At 45.5% G+C, this 26,800-nt stretch overlaps 1 long non-coding RNA gene across 2 annotated transcripts in view; it reads right to left on the reverse strand.

Moving 5' to 3' along the window:
- LOC106507478 (uncharacterized) overlaps positions 1-26,800 on the reverse strand; it is a 232,755-nt gene that overhangs the window by 58,317 nt on the left and 147,638 nt on the right. Inside the window, exons 2-3 of one of the 2 annotated variants that reach the window (XR_014803153.1) lie at positions 25,382-25,514; positions 4,729-4,826 (exon numbers count right to left, since the gene is read on the reverse strand). The exons of the other annotated variant lie outside the window; for it this stretch is intronic. This is a non-coding gene — a long non-coding RNA (uncharacterized LOC106507478). The remainder of the gene's footprint in view (positions 1-4,728; positions 4,827-25,381; positions 25,515-26,800) is intronic. 2 annotated transcript variants of the gene reach the window in all.

Below are 26,800 nucleotides of genomic sequence, written 5' to 3' on the forward strand. Positions count from 1 at the left end.
AGGCCAGTGGCTACAGCTCCGATTAGACCCCTAGCCTGGGAACCTCCATGTGCCACGGGTGCGGCCCCAAAAAGATAGAAAAAAAAAAAAAAAAAAAGCTGACCAGGTGGCAAGTCCCATTCATGGGCACAGTGCTTCTGTTCAGTGTCATGGGACTTCATTCTTAAATAGGCACAGATGACTAAGACTCTCCTGACCTTTGAGAAAGTCCTTTTAATGTGAAATTCCTACCACAAGAGAAAATAAAGAGGAACGCGGAGAATCAGTCTAATTTTCAGGGAGCAGAAAGAAATTTTAAAGTGAAACTACACTGCACTAAACTGGCCAGAGAGATTATTGCATCCACGACAAATGAACACAGTAGTATCAAAAATAACATTCAGAGAGAAAGCTAGAGCTCTCGGAAATTAAAGTTATGACAGCTGAAATGAAAACTAATCAATAGACAGGTTGGAAATTAAAGCTGAGGATTCCTTTTAGAAAGTATTAAAAAAGCCAAAGAGATAGAAAATAGGAGAGAAAAGATAAGGAACTCATTTCATCAGCCTTGGAGGCTCAATGGTTTACTAAAAGCATGTCCACAAAGGGACAACAGGTGAGAAGACAGAAAGGAAATTATTAAGGAAATAACACAGGAAAAGGTCTCAAGAGCAGGCCAAAATAATACTTCTATGGAAAGGAGGAATCTATTGCTCCACCCCTTGAGTCTAAGCTGGCTTTGCAACTTGCTTCACCCAACAGAATGCAGCAGAAGATCCAGGCTTCAAGAAGCTCTGTGTATTTCCACTCTTGCTCTTGGGACCACTGCCAACTACTGCAAACTGTGCAAACAAGCTCAGCTACCCTGCTGGAGGATGAGGGACAATATGGAGCCGAGCTGGGTGATTCTAGCTGAGCTCAGCCTAGATCAGCTAGCCGGGCCAGATCATTGGAACTGCTCAGCCCAGACAAAATTGCTATCGATAACCAACTTTGGAGCTGATGTGCATGCAGCAAAAGCGGATACAATGAATTTCTAGACTGAAAATGTCTACTGACAGCCCATCCTGATGAATGAATTAAAGGTACATCACTATGAGATTTCAGAATATTTATGGGATAAGGAGAAAATCCTGAAGAAAAAACCAGATTGCAGCAAAAGGACCAGAAATGAGAATGGCAACTGAAATTCCTAAGAGCAACACTAGATGCTGGAAGGTAGTGGAGCAGTATCTCTGAAGTTCCGAGGGAAAAAATATTTCTAACCTAGATATTTTCTATCCAAACAAGGTGTATTAGTTTTTATGGCTGCCATAACAAATTACCACAAACTTAGCAGCTTAAAATAGCACGAGTGTATTATCTCTCAGTTCTGGGGGTCAGAAACAGGGCGGGCTAGGCTGGTTACTCAGGCGTGAGTCTTGCAAGGCTGATATCACAGTGTGGGCACAGCTGTGTGCCTCTCTGAAGGGTCCAGACTGAGACTCCCATCCAGCCTCAGGCAGGTTGTTGACAGAATTAAGTTCCTCTCGGTATGGGGACACGGGTCCCCCCCTTTCATTGCCGCCGGCGGGTCAGAGGGTTTTTCTCAGTTTCCAGCTGCTACCCACACTCTAGGCTCACGGCTTCCTTCCCCCGTCTTCGAAACGGGCAGTGCTGCTTCAAGTCCCCCTCATCTTCAGATCCCTCTGTTACCACCTCTGCTTCATCTCTCTCTGCAGCCAGAGACAGCTCTCTGCTTTGATGGGTTCATATGCTTATACTGGGCTCCTCTGGATGGTCTAAAATATTTTCCCATCTCAAGGTCCCAACGCTTAATGGTATCTACAGATCCTCTTTGGCTGTGTAATGTAACATATTCACAGATTCTGCAGATTAAGATATGGACATCACTGGGGCACTGTTACTCTGCCTGCGAAGGTATGAAACAAGCATAAGGCTCCAATTAAGACATGGTTGCAACAAGGTAGCTTCTGTTTCCCAGAAAGCTGTTGGAGGGCAGCCTCCGCAAAACCACGTCACAACCAATGAGTAAGACTTGGGAGGGGAAGCTGGATGATGGTGAAGGGAAGCCCCCAGACCAGAACTCCGTGGCAGGCCAGGGTATGAAAGGCATGAAAAATTTCACTGAAGAGGGTAGGGAAAGGCATTAAATAACCCTGGAAATGAATGGTCTGCAAGACGAAAGGCAAAAGCAACTGCACGAAAGCTCTGTACTCTCCTTGAGTCCCGCCTTAGCCTGACTTACCAATACTGCACCCCCATACATGTTCACAGGAACTGAGCAAGGGAGTAAGTGGGTGACAGATGCTAAGATCCAGGTTTCTCACGGCTGCAGTGGGAGAGTGCAGATAGGCAGTTGGGGGGGAAGCTGGAATGATATGCCTTTATGGACTGGAGTTCATCTGTGTTCAGCTAAATATAGACACAGATGGTTACATCTGGAAGCATTTACAGGTATGCATCTGTCACCAGTCAGTAACCAGATGTAAATTTCCTTGTTCTGTCAATAGAAAGGGCCTAGAAGCAGTGATGTGCTAGTGGCAGTGAGCACACCTCCTGCTCAGATTGCATTTCTTTTTTTTTTTTTTTTTTTTTTTATTTTTATTTTTTTTATTAAATTTTATTTTCCCACTGTACAGCAAGGGGGTCAGGTTATCCTTACATGTATACATTACAATTACAGTTTTTCCCCCACCATTTCTTCTGTTGCAACATGAGTATCTAGACATAGTTCTCAATGCTATTCAGCGGGATCTCCTTGTAAATCTATTCTACGTTGTGACTGATAAGCCCAAGCTCCCGATCCCTCCCACTCCCTCCCCCTCCCATCAGGCAGATTGCATTTCTAATACCATTCTCCACTAAAAGGAACCAGGACTCCTTGGAGAAAGACTCATTCTAGGACTGTGGCAGGAAATGCACGAGATAATTCTGGAGCATCATCTAGTGCCAGAAAAGAAGAAAGTGCTCAGGTACAAGTGAACAAACAAACCCACACGATAAATGATAAAGGTACGTCAGGGGCATACCAGAGGCAAGAGCAGCTCAACCACAGTTGTTCTGAGCAACAAAATAATTAAGGTAGGGATGGAAATATTAATTATAACCCAAAAGATGAAAAGAATCCTAGAGTTCCTACTGATAGAAGTAAATGAATGAATAAGGAAATGGGAGGAGGACAGACAAATCTCCCACGCAGAAGAATCCCAAATAATTGATGTAGAGAGTCCGTCCTGCAGGTGTTAGAGCAGAACTCCCCTCCCCTCTCCTATGCGCAGGCTGCACAGAGTGACTTGCCTCCAAAGAGCGCAGTACGGAAAAGGCAAAGAAAGGGGAACTTTACAGGAGAGAAACCTGACAAGCCCCACCTCAAGCCAGGTGACCATGGTCAATGTCAACACTGACAAGTCATATCGCCAGTGTGTCCCCTTGATAAGGTGCAATGACCATGGCCTTTTACCTCTGTGGTCTTCCTCCCCTAAACCCATCAGCCCAGTCTAACCATGAGAAAAACGCCAGACAAGTCCCAGTGGAGGGGCGGCCCACAAAATCTCTGACCAGTACTTCTTAACACTGGTGAGCGCAGCAAGGACCATCTGAGAAATTCTCACATCCAGCGGTAGGTACTTCGAGAGAGATGACAACTAAATGTAATGTGGGGTCCTGCATGAAATCCTGGAACAGAAAAAGGACACTGGGGGAAAACCAAGGGAATCTGAATAAAGTATGGACTTCAGTTAAAAATGCATGCTGTACAGTAGGAAAAAAAAATAATGGAGAAATACAAAAAAAATTTTTTAAAATGCATACATATTGGTCCATTCATTGTGAAGAATGTATCATGCTGATATAAGATACTAATAATAGAGAAAAGTGAGCATGAGGTATGTGGAAACTTTCTATCCTCACAGTAAGTTTGTAAATCTAAAACTCTTCAAAAAAAAGTTTATTAAAAGAAGAAGAGATTGGAACATATTGTCATGTACTGCAGTGGTAATGATAATTATTGTTTCATGAAATTTTTGTTGCTCTTACCCATAAATATGTATGGAGACACACACTGGGTCTTGTTGTAAAATGCATTTCTTGGGTAGGCGAAGTTTGAAAACACTGGATTAGAGAATTTCTGTTTGCTCTAAACTTTTTCTTTCTTTCTTTTTTTTTTTTTTTGTCTTTTTGCCTTCTCTAGGGAAGCTTGTGCGGCATATGGAGGTTCCCAGGCTAGGGGTCTAATCGGAGCTGTAGCCGCCAGCCTACGCCACAGTCACAGCAACTCGGGATCCCAGCCACGTCTGCAACCTACACCACAGCAGAATGCCGGATCCTTAACCCACTGAGCAAGGCCAGGGATTGAACCTACAACCTCATGGTTCCCAATCGGGTTCGTTAACCACTGCACCACAACGGGAACTCCCCCCCCTTTTTTTTCTTTTTTTGGTCTGTCTTTTCAGGGCCACACCTGCACATGGAACCACATGGAGGTTCCCAGGCTAGGGGTCTAATCGGAGCTGTAGCCGCCGGCCTACACCAGAGTCACAGCAACGCAGGATTGGAGCCACGTCTGTGACCTACACCACAGCTCATGGTAACACCCGATCCCCAACTTACTGAGCAAGGCCAGGGATCGAACCTGCATCCTCATGGATGCTAGTCAGGTTCGTTAACCCCTGAGCCACAACAGGAACTCCACTCTAAACGTTCTTAAAATTATTCATCTTAAGTTGTTTAAGGAGACGTTCCACTTACTCAGCAACAACCATTCAGTGAGGAATCACCATGTTCAGAGAACTGTGGTTTGTGCCGGAGGACGTGCTGCAGATGCACAAAGCTCAGCGTTCCCTCTGCTAAAGACAGAAGCGGAAAAACCAATGCAGGGTCCCTCAAAAGGCAGCAAAGGAATGCTAACTCAAGGTTTCTGAAAGTGCCGTGAAAGCACAGAGGACAAAAGAGCCGGAGCTGACTCGGGGTGTTGGGAAAAGCTGACTGGGGGCTGGCATTTACACTAGACTTCAACAAAAATAAGACTCACTGGTGCTTGCGCGGCACTTCCCGTGTCGCCAGAGTCCCTGTGAGAACATTACACAGTCACCTTCTTTTATCCTCACACATCCTACTGGCGAGGTGCTGGTTTACCCCCACTTTACAGATGAGCAAACTGGAGTCAGAGAGGTGCGGGCATCCCCCAGGGTGCCTGGCTGTGAACGGGCGGGCTGGGAGCTGAGCCGCGGAGCCGCTTGCCCCCTACACCACCCAACTGTGTTTTCCTCAGACTACAGAGTCTGTGCTAGGATTTACACGCCTTTGAGACAGTGTCCATTTCATGGCCTTTGCTACCTCTGCCCCTCTTCTTTCTTCCTTCGTGAAACACTCCTACCTAACCTTCAGAACCCGGCTCAATTGCTACCACCTTCCTGGAGCTGTTTTCCATATCCATCTCTTCCAGCAGAAGGCATTGCTCCCTTGCTTGCAGTAAAGCTTTTGCTAACCAGCCTATCTCCCCCACCTCCTCCCCAAACACCCCACTCAAATCGGAGCCAGACAGCTTTCTTTTGGCTGTTCTGCATCCCAGGAGAGCGTCTGGTACACTGCAGTTGCCCAACAAACGATAAGGGAAGGAACGAAGAACTGCAGGATCCCCATGCGTGAAGAAGGAGAGACAGGAACGCCCAGCTAAGGAGAGCAACACAGGCAAAGAAAGTGGAGAAATGAGAACTGGACTGGCCTGGCGGGGAAGGGGGGGTAAGGTGTCCAGATGCGTGTAGCAGGGGAGGTGGATAATTCTGCCAGCCTGGTGCTGGATTGTACAGAACTCGGATGCTTTGCCAGGAAGCTGGGCTTTACTCTGTAGGCCGTGCTGCACCATGGAGGAGTTTCAGAATCAAGGGACCAGGTCCAACACATTTTACTCTCTTTTTTTCACTTTGAAACGGTTGGGGGACAAGAGGAAATAGGAAAACCCATATTTATCTTGTACCTATTTATTTCAGGCACTGACCTAAAGTCTTCACGTGACGTGTCTCATTAATGCTCACGCCCACCCCACACACCAGATATTTCCCCTTGTTTTATGAATGAGAAGCTAAAGCTCAGACAGGGCAAGCAGTGGAGTCAAGGTCATGCTGTTGAAAAGCGGCAGATCTCGGACTCGAACCCAGGTTTCGCCTGGTTCCAAAGCTCACATTTTTCCCCCACCTCGTCCTGCCTCCTTCAAAAGAGTCCCCCTGGCCCTCCCTTCCTCTGCCTGCTTCCCCCCTCCTCCCTGACCCACTGCTCTTGCCGTTCGCCTCCTGCTTCCCTGGACCTACGTGGCCACAGGCTGGAGGGAGTGTGGCCTGAGCACTAGCAGGCGGGACCACGGTGATGGTTTAATTTCCCTCCCTCCACGGAGGACACGGACACTGAGTCTCAACATACCAACGGGACACGCTGGCCAGGACTGCCGTCCCCAGAAATGCTGCAGATGTCCTGGCTCCTAGGAACCCTCAAGATCTTTCAAAGGAGACCCCCTCCAGCTAGTGAGGAAGCCGGGGTAAGGAGCTGGCCTATTTAAGAGGCCTCAGGGGTCTGCTGGTTTGACATCTCCTTTGGTGAAAACATTCTGTAACTTTCTTTCTGAAACTCTTTCTTCCAGGTCTATCAGAGGAACTGACAACACAGAAGGAGTGAAGGACTGGAAAAAATAAAAGGCCAATCTGTGCTTTCTTGATAGTGGTCTTAGGATTCTTGCATTCCAGTTCGAACGTCTCCAATGTTTTCAAGCAATGGATGCTTTAGATGTGCTTGTGATTAAAATGTGATGTACCTTAAAAGCCATTCCAGCCTCTTGTGATGTGGTCATAAAAATTATTTCAGCATTAAATACCTCATTCCCATCGTGTCAGCTTTGAGACCACAGTGAGATGAATCACTGGAGAAATGAAACGCTGAGCAAAATGTTTTTCTTTCTGATTGCGGGGCTTATTCGATTAAAGGATAAAAGTAAATTGATCAAATATGTGGACGTTTGGCGTTTTATTTTGATCGCTGCTGAGCACACTTTGAAAGGCAGCGATCTGACTCGGTTTTCTCCGCTGTGGTTCCCTGTGGAAGAGGAAGCACTGATGAGAAAGGCCTGCTGGCCCGGCCGGGAGGGTGAGGAAGGGGCCAGGCTCCATCCTCCTGCTCAGGTTCCCTGGAGCGCCCATGGTGGCAGCAGGAAAGCCCCCTTCTAGGCGAGCACCCACCCAGCTGCTCATGACAAGCTGACTTTGGGCCATTCACGGAAGTCATACAAAAACTCGCAGCTCTGCAGACACAACGTACACAGCCATGTCCATGAGCAGCCTCCCTTCGACTTGAGGTCCTCATGGCCTGTCTCTCTGCCTCCTTCACTCCCCCGTTACCCAGGCGGTAGAGGTTTTAGGAAAAAGAGAACAGGCTGAGAAAAAGCTGAAGGATGCCAGGCAGAAAAGGGGCTGTTGGTCTTCATTTCAGCTGCATTCTTCACTGCCAGCTGGCCTCCAGGGGTTCCTGTGGCTGGGGGAGTAGCCAGCTGACCCCCGGCTCTGAGATCCCCAAGATCCATTAAACGTCACTGCTTTCAAATATCATTAACAACAACAACAATAATAAATACTAAAATTGGTTAATGCAAATCAAAACCACAAAGAGGTATCACCTCACACTGGCCATCATCACAAAGTCTGCAAACAACAAACGTTGGGTAGGTGGGAATGTAACTGGTACAGGTGCAGCCACTATGGCGAAGAAGAGTATGGAGGTTCCTTAAAGAACTAAAAATAGAACTACCATATGATCCAGCAATTCCTCCTGGGCACATATCATGAAAAAAATGAAAACTCTAATTTGAAAAGATACATGCATCCAAATGTTTATAACAGCGCTATTTATAAATGCCAAGACAGGGAAACAACCCCAGTGGCTATTAACAGATAATGGGTGTAAGAAGACAGGCTATACACACAACAGAATATTAGTCAGCTATGAAAAATAATGGAATATGGCCATTTGCAGCAACATGGATGGACCTAAAGATGATCAAACTGACCTTGAGTGAAGTATGTAAGACAGAGAAAGACAAATATTATATCACTTATAGGTGGAATCTAAAAAAATAATACAAATAAATCTATATTTAAGATAGACTCGCCAACATAGAAAACCAATTACGATCGCTGAAGGGAAAAGTAGGGGAGGGATAAATGAGGAGTAAGAGATTAACAAATACAAACTACTATATGCAAAATAAACAACAAGGATTTACTATATAGTACAGAGAACACATTTACTGTCTTGTAATAACCTATAATGGAAAATAACCTGAAAAATGTATAACTGAATCACTTTGCTGTATACCTGAAACTAAGACAAGAGTGTAAATCAACTATATTTCCATTTTTAAAAAAAATTCAGATCACACAGAGGTGCATAATGCGGAAAACTAAGTGTTCATTCTCCCCTCCACCAATCCGGAACATTCTCCACCTTCCACCTTCCAGAACATTCCAGCCTGGATGGCCTCGCCAGGTTCTGTCTCTTCCCAACCTCTACTGAACTGCGATCCCACCAAGAGGCTCGGTTTCTGTAAGGAGCCAAGCTACCTTGTGGGACACCACAGAGGGTCAGGCAGATCCCCTCCCGGGGGAGGCAAAGCCAAAGGAGCCTGTGGAGAGTTCCTCTCACAGCCCCAGCCAGGGGAATCCTGCAGCAGTCAGGCCAGGTGGGGCTCCTAGAGGAGCAGGCCTCCCCAGCACCCTGCCCCAGCATAGACTGTTCTAAGGGCCAGCTGACGTCTGAGGCTGCGTGAGGGAGCAGGGAGAACCTCAGAAAAATCAACTTAATCCTACCTCCTCTACTAGGCTGTTACCCCACTGTTACCCGCTCCCACACACACACACACACACAGACACACTTTGGAATTCATTTCTCTCTCCCTCTTCTGTGCTAGGAGGAGACCTCATGGTAAAGAGCCCTGACCTTGGAGTCGGTGTCCTTGTCTTTGATCTGGCTCTGCCACTTGCAACTGTGTTCTCTTGGTTACATTTCTCACTCTCTGGGCCCCAGTCTGCTCCTCTATGAAGTGGGATTTATGATGCTGACATCTCAAGGGAGACCTGGGATGAGGACGTGTGAAGCCGGCAGCGCCCAGGCAGAGCAGAGTGTCGGGAAGGACCGCAATCCTGGGGCGGGTGAAAGAGGGGCGACTGATGCAGCTTGAAGGGATGCGGGGAGGGCTTGGCGTGGTCAGCTCGTGAATCCCTGGACCCGGGAATTTCTTCTCCTCTCCTTCGCACAGGTACCTGGCAGAAGACCCTGCCTGGAGCAGGCCCTTCTGAAACATTCTCTGACTTATACTTTGGATAGAACTAAGCAATGAAAGGGTCTGGAGCTGGCCACGTGCTCTGATAAGGTAAGAGACGAGGGAGAATTAGGAAAATACTGCTAAAGCATCTGAAAATATCTATTAGCAGAGCTGATAAACCTAAGCCAAAGACATTCCTGGCCAGCATGAACACAACCTGCAGGGGGGCGCGGACTTTTTTGAGGACTCGTTTTTTTGCAAAGGGTTTACAAACAAAAGAAGGAGTGGGTGGATGTGGTGGGGCCATGGGGAGAAATGCCAGGCTAATGACTGAAGAGGCCAAACCATTTACAAAAATAGCACTGTTGCTTGCATAATCTGCCTCTGAAAATGCATCAGCGAGCACGAGGCTGCTCTGACAGCCAGAGGTACACAGGAAGCTGCTCCTCTCATTAAGTGACCCAGTTCTACCCAGGCCAACTCGAGCAAAGATGCTTGTGGCCTGCCTCCCAGTCAACATGGAGCGGCCGCCCAAAGTGAATGAAAACTCCCCCAGTCGCCCCATCTCAAGGATGCGGTGGGCCCAGAGCCAGAACGTATTATTAGAGTAGAATTTTTTCAGGCTCTAAATTTAAACAGCTGGAGTTCTTTTTAAAGTACCATCCTCTTCAAACTTTGGAAGTGAAGAATTCGCCATTTAACGGGATTTGATGATGGGCAGAACACAATGTCCTTGGCTTGCCTGCTTTTGTACAGTACGCCACCCACCCCAGCGGGGCCATCTGTGGTGCATGTCAGCCGAGGGCTGCGGGCCGAGTGCTTGGAGGGCGAGGATGTCCATAGATGTCACCTCTCAAAGAGTTAGAAGCGAACACGCTTCTAACGCTTAGCAGGCGAAGGGAGAAGAAAGTGCCAAGACTCGGGGTGAGGGGGAGGAAAATTTAGAATGAACTAGGATGTAAGAGAACTAGTATTTGCAATGAGAAAATACCTGGGGGAAGGTTTAACACACACGCACGCGCACGCACGCGCGCGCACACACACACACACACACACACACACCCCCTTCCTCTCTCTGCATGAGAACAGACTCTTGCTGACAGAAGTTTTAGCCAAGAACTCAAGCCACATAAACACTGCCACGCTTCATTTCACTTTAATATGAAAATCCTTCTTTCTTCTTCATCTTTTTGATAAACAACTAGAGATTGGTGGAGTCCAAAGTGGAAATTAAAATGATGAAAGACAAACTAATAGTAGATAGTATAATCCTATTTTAGGCATATGAAATATAACCCCATGCACATTTCAAAAATCTAGAAGGATTTATATCAAAGTGTTAACAACAAGTACCTCTACATGGAATCATTAGGACAGATTTAAAGGCATCTTCTTTTTTTCTTATTTTTATTAAAATATTTTCGTATGTGAACATGAACTGCTCTTGTAATTGGAAAACACTTTTTTAATTTACAGCCTTGACAAGCCGATATAGGACACTGACGGAACTATCTATTCCTTCAAAACGCGTAAAAGGCAGAGCTGATTGATGCGCAAGGTGGAGGTGGGGGCAATGCCGTCAATAACTGGGGGAAAGGAGAACTTTTCTGGGAAGGCTTCCTTTCAAGTGTCCATGTGCTGATCTAATGTCTGACAAAGTCCCACATTCAGTAGCTCTTCCCACGTGACATTTTTCTGATGTATAAACTGAGTGTGACATAGCCTCACACTATGTGAAGGATCTTTCACAAAAAATCAATCCTGTATTACTCATTCTTTTTACCAAGTGATCGAAGCCATAGGATCAATGGTGGGTCATAAACTGTGCTTCACATACAATACATGTTGCATGAATGAATGAATGAATGAAAAAAAAACAAGACAATAAAAGGCAGAAGCCTTGCCCTGGAGGAAGTCACAACTTAGTTGGAGACATAGAAGCAACAGTATGAAACCACCGAAGGATAGAAAGGTAAAGGGACTTGTGGAAGGACAGCGGGACAGGAGGTTAATATTCATCACATGTCCGCTGAGTGCACACTGGACTAAATGCTTCCCACGTGGTCCCTCATTTAGTCCCTCAACTACTCCCTTTCTCTATTGAGAAGCCAGGGTTCAGAGAGGATAAATTAGTTCCTAGAGATGCCCCAGCTGGTAGGAGACTAAACCAGGAAAGGAACTGAGGGTCCCTGGACTCCAAATCAGGGCTGGAGCTGCCCTACCACAACCCCCATTCCGTGCACGGTCTGGAGAAGTGAAGAGCCTGATGCGAAGGTGTGTGGCATCCCACCAGCCCTTGAAAGGAGAGAACATGAGGGCTGGACCCAGCAGGAGATGCTCCTGCGGGGATGCTGCAGCCCGGCCCTTTGAATGGATCCCCCTTGCCTCTGTCCCCCAAACACAGAAGGGTCTTCTCCATCCTCATCCCAAATTATTCACTCATTTCATGCCTCACCTGCCAGCCTACTCCGGTCCCCTTCTGCCCCTGATCCTGTGACAGCACCTCCCTCTGGTGGCCCCAGAAATCCCCTTGTCCCAGTCTCCCGGCTCCATCTCTCAGGCATCCTCCTTAGGCGGCGTCCTGCATCACGATTTAGCCGCTCGCTCCTGTTGTGCTTCCTCGCAGGGTTAAACGAGATCATTTAAACTAGCACTGAGCACAATGCCTGCATGTGATAAACTTCCAGTAAACGCCGGAGCTTGTGACTGTGGAACCGAGTACGATCAGTGGTTGGAGATATGAACACTGGAACCCCCCCACTCGGACTTGGGTTCAGTGTTTCCGCTATCATTCGACGAGCCGCTCTCCCCTTTCTCTGACTAACCTTTAACCTTGGGCAACTCACCACACCTCTCTGAGTCTCAGTTTCCTTTTCTGGAAAATAGGGACAAGGATAACCCTTGGCTGGAAAACAAAATGAGCAAAAAAAAAAAAAAAAAAAAAAAAAAAAAAAAAAAAAAAACGTGAAGGGCTCAGTACCACACCAGTCACAGAGTTAAGGACCAATAAACAGTATCATGGTGATTAATCCATGACATTAGTGCTGGCATAGTTGCCACGGATACAGAAATGTGCCAGGGAAACTGCAGGTCCGGGGTCCTGCAACTCAGCAGAGACCCTTGGGAGTAATACTTTCAACAGGCTTCCCTGGCAGGACAAACAGAAGCTAGACTTTTAGAATTCAAGATCCAGAGCATCGAATGACTTCAGCACTCTGGAACACAGAGGAGGAGGAAGGGAAAAACAGCAAGAGCGGGCTTGGAGAATGCAGGATGCAGTTGGAGGGCAAGGTGTCAAATAGTCAGACCTTGAAGGATTTTCTGGCCAGGGTCTCGTAGAAGGAAACAATGTTGCATTTCATTCATTCAGTCAGTCAGTCATTCAATAAACATATATTGCCAGCTGTTTTGAATCTAAAGATAAATAAGACTGTTCTTGTAGCTTCCAATCTAACTGAGGACGTATTTTCCTAATGAGATCAACTAATACAATACAAAAATGAGCTACATTTTGCTCATAGATAAATGGGCATCACATATTGACAGGCTATGGCATACGTTTAAAATGTTTTGATATAAAAAATTTGATAAGGAGAGGAGTTCCCGTCGTGGCGCAGTGGTTAACGAATCCGACTAGGAACCATGAGGTTGCGGGTTCGATCCCTGCCCTTGCTCAGTGGGTTAACGATCCGGCATTGCCGTGAGCTGTGGTGTAGGCTGCAGACGCAGCTCGGATCCCGAGTTGCTGTGGCTCTGGTGTAGGCTGGCAGCTACAGCTCCGATTAGACCCCTAGCCTGGGAAACACCATATGCCGCGGGAGCAGCCCAAGAAATAGCAAAAAGACAAAAAAAAAAAAAAAAAATTGGTAAGGAGGGTCCCAGGAACATATTTAGGCTGTTTGTAATGCTTTGTCTCACATGGTCTTGTCTACAGAAGCATCAACAGTTTCCAGCTAATTGTAGAATAAACCAAAGCTTAAGGAGATCTCATCAACAAGGCCCCCGGTTTGCTGACTCTCCTGCCCGCCTCTTACTGCTTGCGGACACTCTGTGTCCATCCATGACTTCATCTCTCCTCGTGACTGACTGACCCAGAAAACTCTCCCCCATCCTTTTGGTCCTCAGGAAATATTTACAGATCATTCGATGGTGGCTCCTGGAAGAGATAACAAATAGCTGGAAAACTCACCAGCAGGATTAGGAGAGCTGAGTCACCCGTTTTTTCTACTCCTTGCATGCTTTTGAAAATAACATTTCCCCATTCTTTCTGTTTAGCCAGCGTGGTCACCATCACGTCCCTGGTGATGGTCCCAGCCTTCAGAAGGTACATGCCCTGAGCTCAGGAGAAGGGAGGAGTTGGGCTGCTGGGCCCGGCCCATCCTGCCACAGCACGGGGCTGGGGGCTCTCTGTGGAGAGACCTGCTGCACGGCCCTGCTGGTTACGCAGTCTGTTTTGTCCCTGTCCGGCTTCTCATAAGACGTCTTTATTGTTGTACTTTGTTTTGTTGCTGTTGTTTCCTTGTTTTTTCTTTTTACAGCCATACCTACAGCATATGGAAGTTCCCAGGCTAGGGTCGAACTGGAGCTATGGCTGCCGGACTACCCCACAGCCACAGCAACGCGGGATCTGAGCCACATTTGCAACCTACACCACAGCTCATGGCAACGCTGGATCCTTAACCCACTGAGTGAGGCCAGGGGTGGAACCTGCAACCTCACAGAGACTATCTAGGTTCTTAACCCGCTGAACCAAAATGAGAACTTCTATTGTTGTAGTTTGGGTCAGAGAGACAGGGCAGAGAAGACTGCAAGCCAAGAAACAAAGAAATTTCAGCCCTCAGTGTGGTCCAGATCCGAAACAGCCAGGGGTAACGACAAGAGGGCAACGGGGGAGGTGAGAGAGATGCACTTTGGTATTGAGGTTGGTGTCCCGTCCCGACCCCTGTACCCACTCCTCATGGCTGTTGCCAGCCTTGTGACTGCTGGGCACAGGGATGTGGGGTGGTTAAGTTGTGTCCAGAGCTCCTGGGACCAGGCTGAAGCCCAGCACCCGCCCCCCCTAATCCATCCTTGCTCAGCTGCCTTCCCCTGACCTATCCTGCTTATTCCCTCTTCCCAAGACATTGTTGTCATAAGAATCCTTATCTTAGGCTCTGCTTCTAGAGAATTCTCACTACTACAGGGACCAAACTGCTAAGGACCAAATCTAAGATCAAAGGGCAAGACACATTTTTAGGAAAATAATTTCATTGCAAGGTGCCATGTGTGCCATGGAACAAGAATTGCTAGAATTGCTGGAGTTTTCCTGGACTTTTCCTGACCACAGCACCAAGGGCCGCTCTCCCCGGGCATAGGCTCAAAGGGCCAAGGTGAGGTCTGCCCTCGGCTGATAAAATGTTTAACTGGACTGAACAAAGATGGAAACAAATTACAAAGTGGCTCATCGTCCCAACATCCCAATCAAAACAAAACAAAATGCTCTGAGCATCATAGTGCATTTCCTTAGAGATCTTTACTGCATGCAATTTTAATTACATTCCATGTATAATTTAGTGGTGATTTTTCACTTAGTATGAAATATAAGTATTTTTACTAAATTACTAAAATGTCTCATGCTCCCTGTTTTAGGAACTGCATACAGTCGTGTGTATCACAATGTAAAGATGGCCTTACTGTTGGCCAATTATGCAGAAAGCTTTGACTGTATTTGGTGTTATGCCTTTAGGACAGATTCCTCCCATAAGTGAAATTATTGGGCCAAAGTATGCATATTTTAAGGTGATAAGCCATATTTATTTCCCTAAGGATGGCATCTATTTACCATTCGACCCATAATATGTGTATTTGCTGTACTCTACTACCTCGCCAGCTAAGTATAATTTAAATTTTATATCCTAATATCATGTGGAAAGTAACATTTCCGTGTCATTTAAATTTGTCTTTCATTGTTTACTTGTAAGATTGGATATTTTCCCATGTTCTGTTTACTTATGAGTATCTTTCTGTCAATGTTTTAGCCGGGCCCTTTGGCCATTAGCGTTTAGGATCACACATTCTTCTTTTCAATGTAGCTGAACTCTTTATGCCTCAAAGATATTAACACTGTTATCATATGTCTTACAAATATTTCCCCCCATTTCTCTCGCTCTGTTTTCTAGTGTTCCCTTTAACCACACAGACAGACTATATTTTTGTTCACTCAGAATCTATTGATATTTTCCTTTGTGATTTACTGCTATTGTTTTTAAACTTAGTAACTCAGAAACAAAACCATTTTGGTTTTTAAAAGGCTCTAAACACCAAAAAGTTAACAGATGTTGATTTTTTTGCGGATTAAAATATGGTTGATTTTTCTTTTTCTTTTTTTTTTCTATTTTTTTCTTGCTTATATGTTCTAAGTATTCTGTAATGAATTAATTTTTCTGTAATGAAGGAAATTTTAATGTATTTCCTAACATTTCTACATTTTAACATTAAGTTTATTTCAGGGAGAGTTGAACTTTTTTTAATCCCCCGGGGATTTGCCATTGGCAATGTTTAAATTAGCGATTGCTATGTGATAAACCAGCCTAAACCCCACTAGCTTAAAACGACAGTCATGTATTATTATTATTACACCTCATGTGTCTGTGAGTCACCTGGCTTGGCTTTCACTTGTCTGCAGGTGAACCGGCAGCCTCAGTGGCACAGCTGTCTGCTAACCTGGGGCAGCCCTGCCCACACACCTCTCGGCCCCCTCCTGGGACCCCCCCCACCCCCCACCCCCCAACCCCTGACCCGCCACTCCCAGCCTGCTCAGGCACATTCTTCACCCGACAATGGTAGAAGGTCAAGTGCAAATGTCACACACAAGGCCCCTTGAGACTTAAGCCCACCTTTGCTTCTCCTATATCTGAGTCACCTGAGAGAGAAATATACTCTGCCTCTGCTGGGGGAACGACAACGTCACATGAAGTAAGAATAAAGAATCGGGTTCAAAAATGCAATCCGTCTACCATAGGTAAGAATAGATTTTTTATCTCTTTGTATATACAAAGAGATAGAGCTCCCTTTATGTCTGGTTTGGCTTTTCAATTAAAAAATTGTCTTTTTTATTACAAATAATATATGACAAAGAGATCCTCCCTAAATATTGCATGAAGGAAAACCTCCAGTTCCAGGCCAAGTGATTAAAGGGAAGAAAAAAAAAAAAAAAAAAAAGGCAGCCTCTTGTTCAGACATCAGACTCCAAGGACCTCGGTGAAGGCGTGAGGCAGCAGAGCGAGCCTGAAAAAGCCCCATTTATGGAGATACAGCCACTACTTGGGCATCACGGCACAGAAACAAATGGGCCCCAGGGAGAGCTTTCTTTTGTCACTCTGAACAACCAGCAAGAGCCGTGAGCTCTGATCACAGGGAGTAAAGTGGAACCGGCAGGTGCGGTGACAAAGGCGATTCCTAGGAGGGCCTGTTTGCCCTTGATGTCAGGCGTCTGCGATGGCAGGTGCGCACCAACAAGAGCGAGACTGCCAGAAAGCTGAGCCTCTCTGCCTGCCCCTGTCACCAGTGTCTCATCTAGGCCAGGTTTTAGGGAGACACTGTCTTTCTCATCCCTATGGGGACCTGCTGGCTAGGGCACCATCTTGAGCGTGGCTAAGAGGGCAATGTTAATACTCCTAAACCCTCACAAAGCAAGTCATCGTTCCTAAGGCATGCTTTCTGAGGGCCTCTCACAGGCTCTGCTGCATGTACGCTTCACAATAACCATCGGATGTATAGCAATGTTTACTCTCTTTTATAGTGAAGGAAATGCAGTTAACTACGTAAGCCAGATGAAAAAATAGTTTGAGTGACAAGTTTAAATTCTTTATAAGACCCTTCTGTTGGGGGGGGGGGGAGTAGCAACGTGTTTGTGGTCCAAGAATTATTGTCAAGCAAATGTAATAACTTCCTTGAGAGACAGCCAGCAATGGACTTCAGGATGTGAAGCAAGGCCGGGGGCCAGAGCGGGGTCCGGAGAGAGGCCTGGCACCCCTTCTTTGTGAGGGAGCAGCTGGGGCCCATGCATAAGACCTAGGAGTGAGAGAAACAGACTGACCTGATGCCGGGGCCTGGCCATTCTCTTCCCTTCAAAGCGCCCCCTCAAACCTGAGGTCAAAGGTCTAATTGTATTTCTTGCTGATCTTTTCAGAATCCTAATGGGCTACTTAAAGAGCTCCCTGGCTAAAAGCCCTACCGCTTTTAGAAAGGGGAAGAAGCTTTTAAAGAAGAGGGTTTTGTTAAGTGGGCACTCTGGAATTCTCCATTTATACGAAAAGGGTGTTTGATACTCAAGAGAGTATTTGTCACTTGGGGGAAAGGTTAAGTCAATTATTTTGTCTGGAGATGAAAAAGATGGAGCGGTGGCTTAATCACAGGCTTCGGCTCTATGGGGAGCTGTTCTGGGGATGGTGGCGGCCACCTGGCCCTCCTCGCCAACCCAGGGGTGGAACTGGGCTTTTGTGGAGGAAAGGAGATCTAAGTGGGGCCGTGGGGCTGTGACACTGAGTGCTCGGCCTCGGCAGGTGATCAGCGGGGTCTCCGAGCTGGAAGCTCACGAGGACGGAAGCCTGTGGCTGGTGAGTCTTGAAGGCTCTGCTTTGGTTTCCTGACTCCAAGATGTGCTGCCATGAGATACGATTGGGAGGGTAAAGCCAAGGACTGTCGAGACCTACACATACGTCCTGATTCCTGCTTTTTTGTTGACTCTAAGAGACCTAGTTTTCCTGGACCTCAGTTTCCAGCTGTATAACTGGATAATTGTTACCTAGGCGGCTCTCCTTCGGTAGCCTTAGGAAGATGGACCAGGATAATATCTGTGAAAATGCACTTCAAACCACATGGCACCAAGCAAATGAAAAAATATTATTTTTCCTGGAATAAATGCTGATTATTTTTCAAGTCTAGTGAGCTCTAAAATTTTTCTTCCTGCTTTGGATAAAGTTGCCAGATGGTTTTGGACCCAACCTTGAAATAATGTGCCAATTATGTGCTTCCAGCTCTCAGGCTTCTTCCTGCCTGCTCCTCCTTGAACAAGTCCTGCTTGCTACCAGATGCTCACGGAATTGTGCCTTTCAAGGATGCGAGAGCCTCGATGAGCTTCTTCTAACCCAAGTTCTAAACCGCACTGGTTTCCCTTTTATGGGTGGTAGTTCTGCTTCTCCTTGAAGGCCTCTGGGGAAGGGGAAACTCACTATCTCATTTTTAAAGCTACTTCACTTTAAAATTTTTCAGATAGTTAACAACCCATTTTTTTCCTTTTCTGAAGCCCTAAATCCATTTCCCTGTAGCAAAGCTCCAAAACAGAGACACATACAGAGGCAGGTAAGACAAATGAACGTCATGGGCCTGCGAAAGACAAGGAGTCGTGGGAGATGGAGGTTGCCTGGAAAAGAGATGCTCTTCAGAGGCAGATGGCTGCTTTGCCGCCCCAGAGATTCTTTCTGCACAGGAATGCGGGCCCAGGCTTGTGTGACCCTCCGCTCCACTTGGGGCTGCGGTGGCTTAACTCGCATGGGGTGCCCCGAGAGTCCCCCTGAAAGGGGGCTGTGCTTTAGGATATCACTAAATATCAAAACGAAAAATTGAATTTGAATAACTCTAATGAACCTTCACTTTTCAGAAAACAGGAGTGAAGTGTAGCCCCCAGCCCCCACCCTGGAGGTGCCTCCCCCCGACCCCAAGTGCTGACCTAGGCCAGCTGCCCGTGACTCTCCCAAAGGACAGCGTTTCTGGTCCCCCGGAATTTCTAAGAGAAAATGGAAACCTTATTTTTATGGAAATGTTCAAGGTTTTGAAGTTAACGTTTCGTTAAACATTTCATAAAGACATTTCATAAACATTTCATAAAGATGAGCCAGACAAAATGTTCTCTGGGAGGCGAACATGGCCCACAAACCAGAAGTCTGCAGTCTCTGCCACCAGAGAGCTGCCAACCTTAGCCTTTGTTCTATTCTTGGGGGGCAAATGGAAACAGTCCACTCCCAGTTCTGTAAGATGGGCCTTCAGGGATTCAAAGACACCTCCATTTCCTCCCTAGGTATCTTCAACACCAGAGCAAATTTTTATTTCCCTCTTTGTCAAAATTCCCAGCCACATGGCTGTCTCCTTGGGCCCAGGACCCTGCCACTTAGACTATTAGGAGAAATGAGTAGTCACCCAAGTATGTCCATATTTGCAAGGTACACGCTCACGTTTACGAAAGAGGGCTCTTGCTCAAGACCAGATACAATATGCATGACTCAGTTGTTTTGTTAGCCTGAAATTACCCATTCTGGATCTACTGATTTGGGGGAAGGACTCTCTTGGCACATAGCTTCCGGGCTTAATTTGCTTAACCGTGTCATTGATAACACAGCAGCAACATCAGAGGAGCAATGGACTTATTGACTATTTTTAAATGAGAATTAGAGAATGTTAGACTTGAAAGAGAATTTAAGCATCACAGAGTCAGCCCCGGGGTGGCAAATCAGTTTCCTGTGAGGAGCCAACTCAAATGGATCACGAAGGACTCCTGGGAGTGATGCGCTGAGAGCGCTTCGGAAGAATCCTAGAGAAAGAAGACCAGGAAAAGGCTAGAGGGAAATGGCCACATGGGCCTCCTTTAGTTGCTGTTCCTGGCATTTTACAGGTCAGGAGACTGAGGCCAAGAGCAATAATTTGATGATTAAACTGAAGCCAAACTCTAGCTGGGACCCACATCCCCTGACTCCTCAGCTCCTGCCTTCTAGTTGAGGTTTCTACACTGTTTCTTGGAGCCCTCTGGATGCTCTCTCGAGGGGTGCCTCTAGAGGGTGGAGGCTGGTCCATTTGGGCTCCTACATGCTCTCATGCCTACTTTGGCCAACAAACAGCTCCTCTTCCTCTCTGGAGCTTTTGCTTACAAATTTTGAAAAAAAAAAAAAGAAGTTCATCGGTGGAGGAACTATTGGAGAATCAGGACAGTTATTACGTGATTCCCCATATTGTACAACTGACTTATTAGTTAATTAATCAATTCAGTTATCTTTTATTCAGCAATTACTATGTGGTAATCACCCTGCTAGGCACTACTAGGGACTCGTGGAGTCCCCTCTCAGCGTTTACAATGTGACTGGAAACTGGACATCTGAAGAATCATCTATCGTAAAAGGAGGGGAGAGTAAGTGATATAACGAGTAGCACTGAGGGAGCACAGAAGAAGGCTGCTGGGAGTCAAGGAATGCTTCGTAGAGGAGGCAGCCTTTGAACCTGGCCTTGAAGGATGAGTAGCTTTCCAAGAAATTTAAGGACCACAGGCTTGAGATGGAAGAAAACGTAGAGATCTTGACAAGCCAACTTCTTATTTAATAGAGGAGCACACTGAGGCCCAGAGAGGAGACATGGCTTGTATACACTGACTGTGGGTCTCCTCATTCAGAGCACTGCAGGAGGAAGAACTGCTGGGGCAAGAGGTATGAGGGTAACACAGCTAGAGTGGCTGAGAGTTGCTGTGGAGTTGACGGGACCTGAGCACTTCCCAGAGCTCAGCCTTGATCCACAAGGTGGTATTTCCTGATGCCTGTCACACGCTCTGGATGAATTTGCCCTTATGAAACATTAATGCAATGGACCCATCTGTATTCTGAATTTACTCAGTAACTTAAAACCACCACTACTAACAGACTGGCTAATAAATCTTATCTTGTTAACAGAAATTCTTATAAGATAGAGCCAAGTTTTATAAATAAAAGTGGTTGGAAATTGGAATAAAAGCTGTGGCAGATGTTGGCCCAGAGAGCCCCTCCCTATCACAATCTTTCCTGCCATCTTCATCTAGAGAAATGGGAAAAGGTACATAGTCCCTTTAGAAGCCTCTATGGCAGTCAGAGTTGACAACATGACCTGGATCTGACACATGGCATGGGAAGAGAAGTTGGCTAGGAGCTTCCACTTTAGTTAAAATCATAAAGTCTAGCCCTTTGATGCTTTCCCTGCCAGTGCTATGATATAAAGTCTGGAGCAGCAGTTACCATCTTGTGACCATGAGGCAACAGCCACAAGATGAAAAGCAAAGAACTGAGGATGGTAGAGGAAGAACATAAGAAGTGTTTGAGACTTTAAAGTCTTTTAAAAAAGGTTTTAAACAGATCTTGCATTTATTTATTTATTTATTTTTATTTTATTTTATTTTGTTTTTTTAGGGCCATGCCCGTGGCTTATGCAGGTTCCCAGGCTAGGAGTCGAATCAGAACTGCAGCTGCCAGCCTAAACCACAATACTAGATCCGAGCCACATCTGCGACCTACACCACAGCTCACAACAACATCAGATCCTTAACCCACTGAGTGAAGCTAGGGATCAAATCCAAATTCTCGTAGATATTAATCCAGTTCATTACTGCTGAGCCATGATGGGGACTCCCTATTTATTTATTATAATAAAAAAATTTTTTTGGCCACACCCATGGCACTTGGAGGTTCCCAGACCCCGGGTTCAAAACTGAGCTACGTAAGTAACCAGAGCCATAGCAGTGACACTGTTGAGTCCTTAACTGCAAGGCCACAAGGGAATGCCTTAAGGTCTTTTTTAAACAGAAATACCAGCAAATATCCATCTTTAAATATTCTAGTATTGAGAAAATGATATACTATTTGTTTAGGCCACTGTATTTATCAGGACAGTGTATTTATTAAAAGTAAATATGAATGCTGTAAAAACAACTCCCCAAATCTCAGTGTGTGAACACAATCATTGTTGGTATCTTGCTCAAACAAAATCCAATGAGGCTTTTCTTTGGTGGGTTGTTCTTCAATTGATAACTCAGGGATTTAGGCTCCTCCCAGCTGGAGATGTCACCATCTTCAGCTTGTGGCCTCCAGAGTCATTGCTGAAGGAGATGAGAATGTGGGTGAAGCCTCCCGAAACTTCTTGGCTGGAAAGTGACACACATCATTTCAGCGCATATTCCCATGGCTTATAAGTAGAAATATGGCTCCATCTCAATGGAAGGCAACTGAGAAATGAAGTCCTTGCCTAGAAAACTGTTTAGGGAAATCCAGATCTTTAATGGTCAGCTAGCTCTCTCTACCACAATTACTCTTAGCAGGTTTTTCTATTACTTGCAGCCAAATGCATTCCTGGTGTAATGGCAGAATATAGCACGTATTGCATTTACTCAGGCAACATTTAATGGTGTCCAAACTTCATTTGAAGCACTGGGCCCAGGGTTAGGTGGCCTTCGTAGTAGACAGAAGCCACTTTCCTTACTCTTTTATCAGGGAGATTAAAAAAAAAAAAAAAAGACAACCCACAGAATGAGAGAAAATCTTTGCAAATGATACAACCAACAAAGGCCTAATCTCCAAAATATACAAACAACACATACAACTCAACAACAGAAAAATAAATAACCCAATCAAAAAATGAGCAGAAGACCTAAATGGACATTTCTCCAAAGAAGACATATGGATGGCCAGCAAGCACATTAAAAAATGTTCAACATAACTAATGATTAGAGAAATGCAAATCAAAACTACAAGGAGTTACCACCACACACCAGTCGAAATGTCTATCATTAATAAGTCTACAAATAACAAATGCTGGAGAGGGTGTGGAGAAAAGGGAACCCTCCTTCCCTCTTGGTGGGAATGTAAACTGGTACAACCACTATGTAAACCACTACGGAGGCTCCTCAGAAAACTAAATATAGAACTACCATGTGATCCAGCAATCTCATTCCTGGGCATCTATCCAGACAAAACTATAATTCAAAAAGATAATACACCCCTACGTTCATTGCAGTACTATTCACAATAGCCAAGACATGGAAATAACCTATACGTCCACTGACAGATGAATGGATTAAGCAGATTTTGTACATATACAATGGAATACTACTCAGTCATAAAAAAGAATGAAATAATGGCTTTTGCAACAGCATGGATGCAACTAGAGGTTCCTTGAGCGAAGTAATTCAAAAAGACAAATACTGTATTATACCACTTACATGTGGAATCTAAAATATGGCCCAAATGAACCTATCTACAGAACAGAAACAGACTCATGGACATAAAGAAGAGAGTTGTGGTTGCCTGGGGGGGGGGTGAGGCACTGGTATGGCCTGGGAGTTTGGAGTTGTTAGATGCAAACTATTACATACATTTAGACTGGATAAGCAATGAGGTCCTACTATACAGCACAGGGAACTATATCCATTCTCTTGGGATAGAATATGATGGGAGATAGCATGAGAAAAAGAATGTATATATGTGTATGAATGGGTGACGATGCTATAAGCAGAAACTGACACCACACTGTAAATCAACTATACTTTAATAAAAAAGATAATGTCAGTAAAAACAGAGTTTTACAGGAACAGTCATTTATAATCGTCAGCAATATTTTGAGAAATATGTGGTGGCATCTAGTGTGGACTCAAATACAACAACAGTTATTAAGTGAATTCAAAGGAAGGGGAATCTCAATATGAATGAGTTCTCCGGGGAAGGTTTCTTGGGCAGAGCCCATTAGAAAGAGAAGGACAATGCTTTGCACGTTCCATGACTGCTTTTTCAAAACAAATATTCATTCCATATAATTATTCATCCCATAACTATTATTATTCATTCCATAAAGAAGCATGATATGGATCGTAGAATCAAAAGAGTAAGATATAATCCCTGCCCTTAAAGCATCCAAAGTCTAAGATGAGAGACACATAAAACAAGAGGTTTATGCTAAAATCTGGGAGCAGAGAGGAAGGAGTGGGGGGGAGTAAGGCATACAGACAAGAAAGCTGGTAAGACAGGGCTTGGAGGAAATTTTCAGTGATGGAAGGAATTTTAGGCAAAGGACATGACGTTACCAAAGGCACAGGGGTGTGCAGATTCGGGGCGGGCTGAGAGAATGGTGAGTAATCTACACTGGTGTCTATCAGGGAGGGGTGGGAGTGATGGGATGACACAGGTGAAGGGCTGTCTGGGCCCTGTGATGAAGGACCTTCCATGCTGTATTCAAGCTGCAAGGCTCAGCTGCCAGTTACAAAACACATGACGAAGGCATTTAGGTAACTTGCACTAGAGGACTTGAGAAAGGTAACCTCAGAGTTGGTTCAGCAGCACAATGATGGTCATTAAGCCCTTCACCTTGTTTTGTTCTTTCCCAGAGTGCCAGGGACATCTCCTGTGGTGACCAACTGTCCCGATTAATCCTGGGTCTGAGGAGTTTCCCAGGAGATGGGATTTTTAGTGCTACAAGTGGGAAAATCCCAGGCAACCTGGGATGAGTTAGTTATCATCACATCTCTCCTCTCGGTCACAAGGCAGCTGCCACAGCCCCAAGCATCACACAGATAATGGGCCCTCTTTTTCAAATGCTTCTCTCTGATCAAGAAGAAAACTGTCTTTCCCTAAAGCTCCTGTCAACTTTCCCTTATGTCTCATCGACCAGAACTGGGTCACAGGCCTACCTTTAGTCCCAAGAGGATCACTACAGTGGGCCTAGAACAATCATAGTTTATCCCCTTGGTTTGAGCACATGCTAGGCAGACTTTAGGTTGGATCTATTGGTAGGCAGGAAAAGAATGGTTCATGGGGGGGGCAACTCACGGTATATGCCATAAACGCCGTGCTGAAGATCTTGGATGTCAACCTGAAGGCAGTGGGATACCATCGAATATTTTTATGCAGAAAGCAATATGTCTATTTTAAGCTTACAAGTAACCTCATAACTGGATTGGAAGGCATTTGGGGACAAAACTGAGAGATTTTTGAGCACGTTACCAGAGTAATCCAGACACAAGATGATAAGAGGCGAACAGGACTGTGATTATAGATGTGTAAACAAAGGGATGGATTTGAAAGAAGTGAGCTGACATTTCGTCTCACACGATGTGAATGAAACCTCAGCACAATGCACGGGTCCGGCTGTGATTGTTTCATGAATGAGAAAATAGCAGCACAGATATGAGAGGTGACATGTCCACGTTTCTCTCAGATGCCCAACATCGCCTAGCTAACGAAGCGGAAGCCTCATGCTACCAGAGGGGCGTTTCTCCCAGTTCTTGGCTCTCGGACAGGATCCACACCAGTTGGCTGGCCCTCCTGGGGCCCCCGCACCTACCTGGCGCCAGGTGGGTGTCGGACTGGGCAGAAAGCCCTCATTCTTTGTAGTTAGACAGCGTCATGGATGATGAGTGTAGCAGGACGTGTTGACTAATCAGATCTACCGCAGCCCTGATGAATAGTAATGTAGGCTTGAGAGAAAGAACACGAGGTTGGCAATATCAGTTCCAAGATTCGCCTCCCACTTCCCGGGGTAGTCTTGCATTATTTTATGCATGGTTTGCATGTGAAATCAGCTCATTTCCCAAAGACCTACGACCCTGGAAAGTTAACTGGTGGTAAATCTGGTTCAGGGGGATGCATTCATCCTGATGAGCCATTAAAAGGGGTATGGGGGGTACCTTTGGAGAATGATGGCTTTGGTGGCATTGCTGAATTTAAAAAAAAAAAAGGGAGTTGGGCTAAGAACTAGCATGTATAACCTCTGTGTCATAGCCCCCTAATACCTTCCTCTGTAGGTCTTACCTCATATGGCAACTACACACTCATAAATGTGATTTCTAAGTTTTTGTCTGCCTGCCAATGAGGGTAAAGGTGATGCCTAATTTACATACCACTCTATCTCCAGAAGCTAACACAGTATTTGGCACATAGCATATGCTCGAGAAATAGTTACCAAATTATCTTTTTATTGAATGACTACTCCGTGTCAGTTGCTTTGCCTGCATCATCTCCCTGAAGCCTTCCAAAACTCCCCATCACATAGATGATGGGAATGAGATGATTTCTATTTCATAGACAATGAAAGGCAGATTCAGAGCTACAGAGTGAATTAACTGAGGTCGCGCATTTAGTGACTGGGACTCACTCACTAAATGAGACTTGAATACTAGGCTGTCCCAGATGCCATGCTCTTTTTTTTTTTTTTCCCTCTAACTGCAACATGGATTTTCATTACATGAAATTTTTCTCAACACAGAGACACTCAGTACTGGTTAAGGTCTACTCCCCCTTTTATACACGAGAGGCTGTGGGCCCAGAGAGGCCAAGCATCTCGGCCAAGTGAAATCAGTGCTCCAGTGAATTCTAGCCCAGCCTTGTTTTCAATTGGACCTTGAAGTTCCTTTAAGATAAGGCAGCTACCAACTCAGACAGAGCCAGAGCCTGCGGGTTGGGTCTGACCTATCTCTATAGCCTTGCTGGATGTCTGTATAGCAGAAAGGCATGAAAATCTCATCAAATACAAGTTTCAAAATCTACACGGTTGTTTTCTGGTTCTCAGCTTTAACTGGCACAGCCTGCCTTTTGACTGAAGGAAAGGCAAGCCTCAAGCTTTTGGAAAGCCACCGCGAGTTTGCTGTTGAAAACTTCCAGGTTTGGATGTAACCTACCCTCTGGTAAAGTACTTAAGCTAATAAAGGTTTAACTCGTCTTCCAGACTCCGTATAAGCGCCTTGCTGGCTCAGCGCGCACAAGC

Source organism: Sus scrofa, chromosome 5 (assembly GCF_054392235.1).
Source record: "Sus scrofa isolate SSC_HxYL_T2T_F1_AM1 chromosome 5, Sscrofa_HxYL_maternal_Yorkshire_Landrace_v2.0, whole genome shotgun sequence".
Classification (NCBI taxonomy): Eukaryota; Metazoa; Chordata; class Mammalia; order Artiodactyla; family Suidae; genus Sus; species Sus scrofa.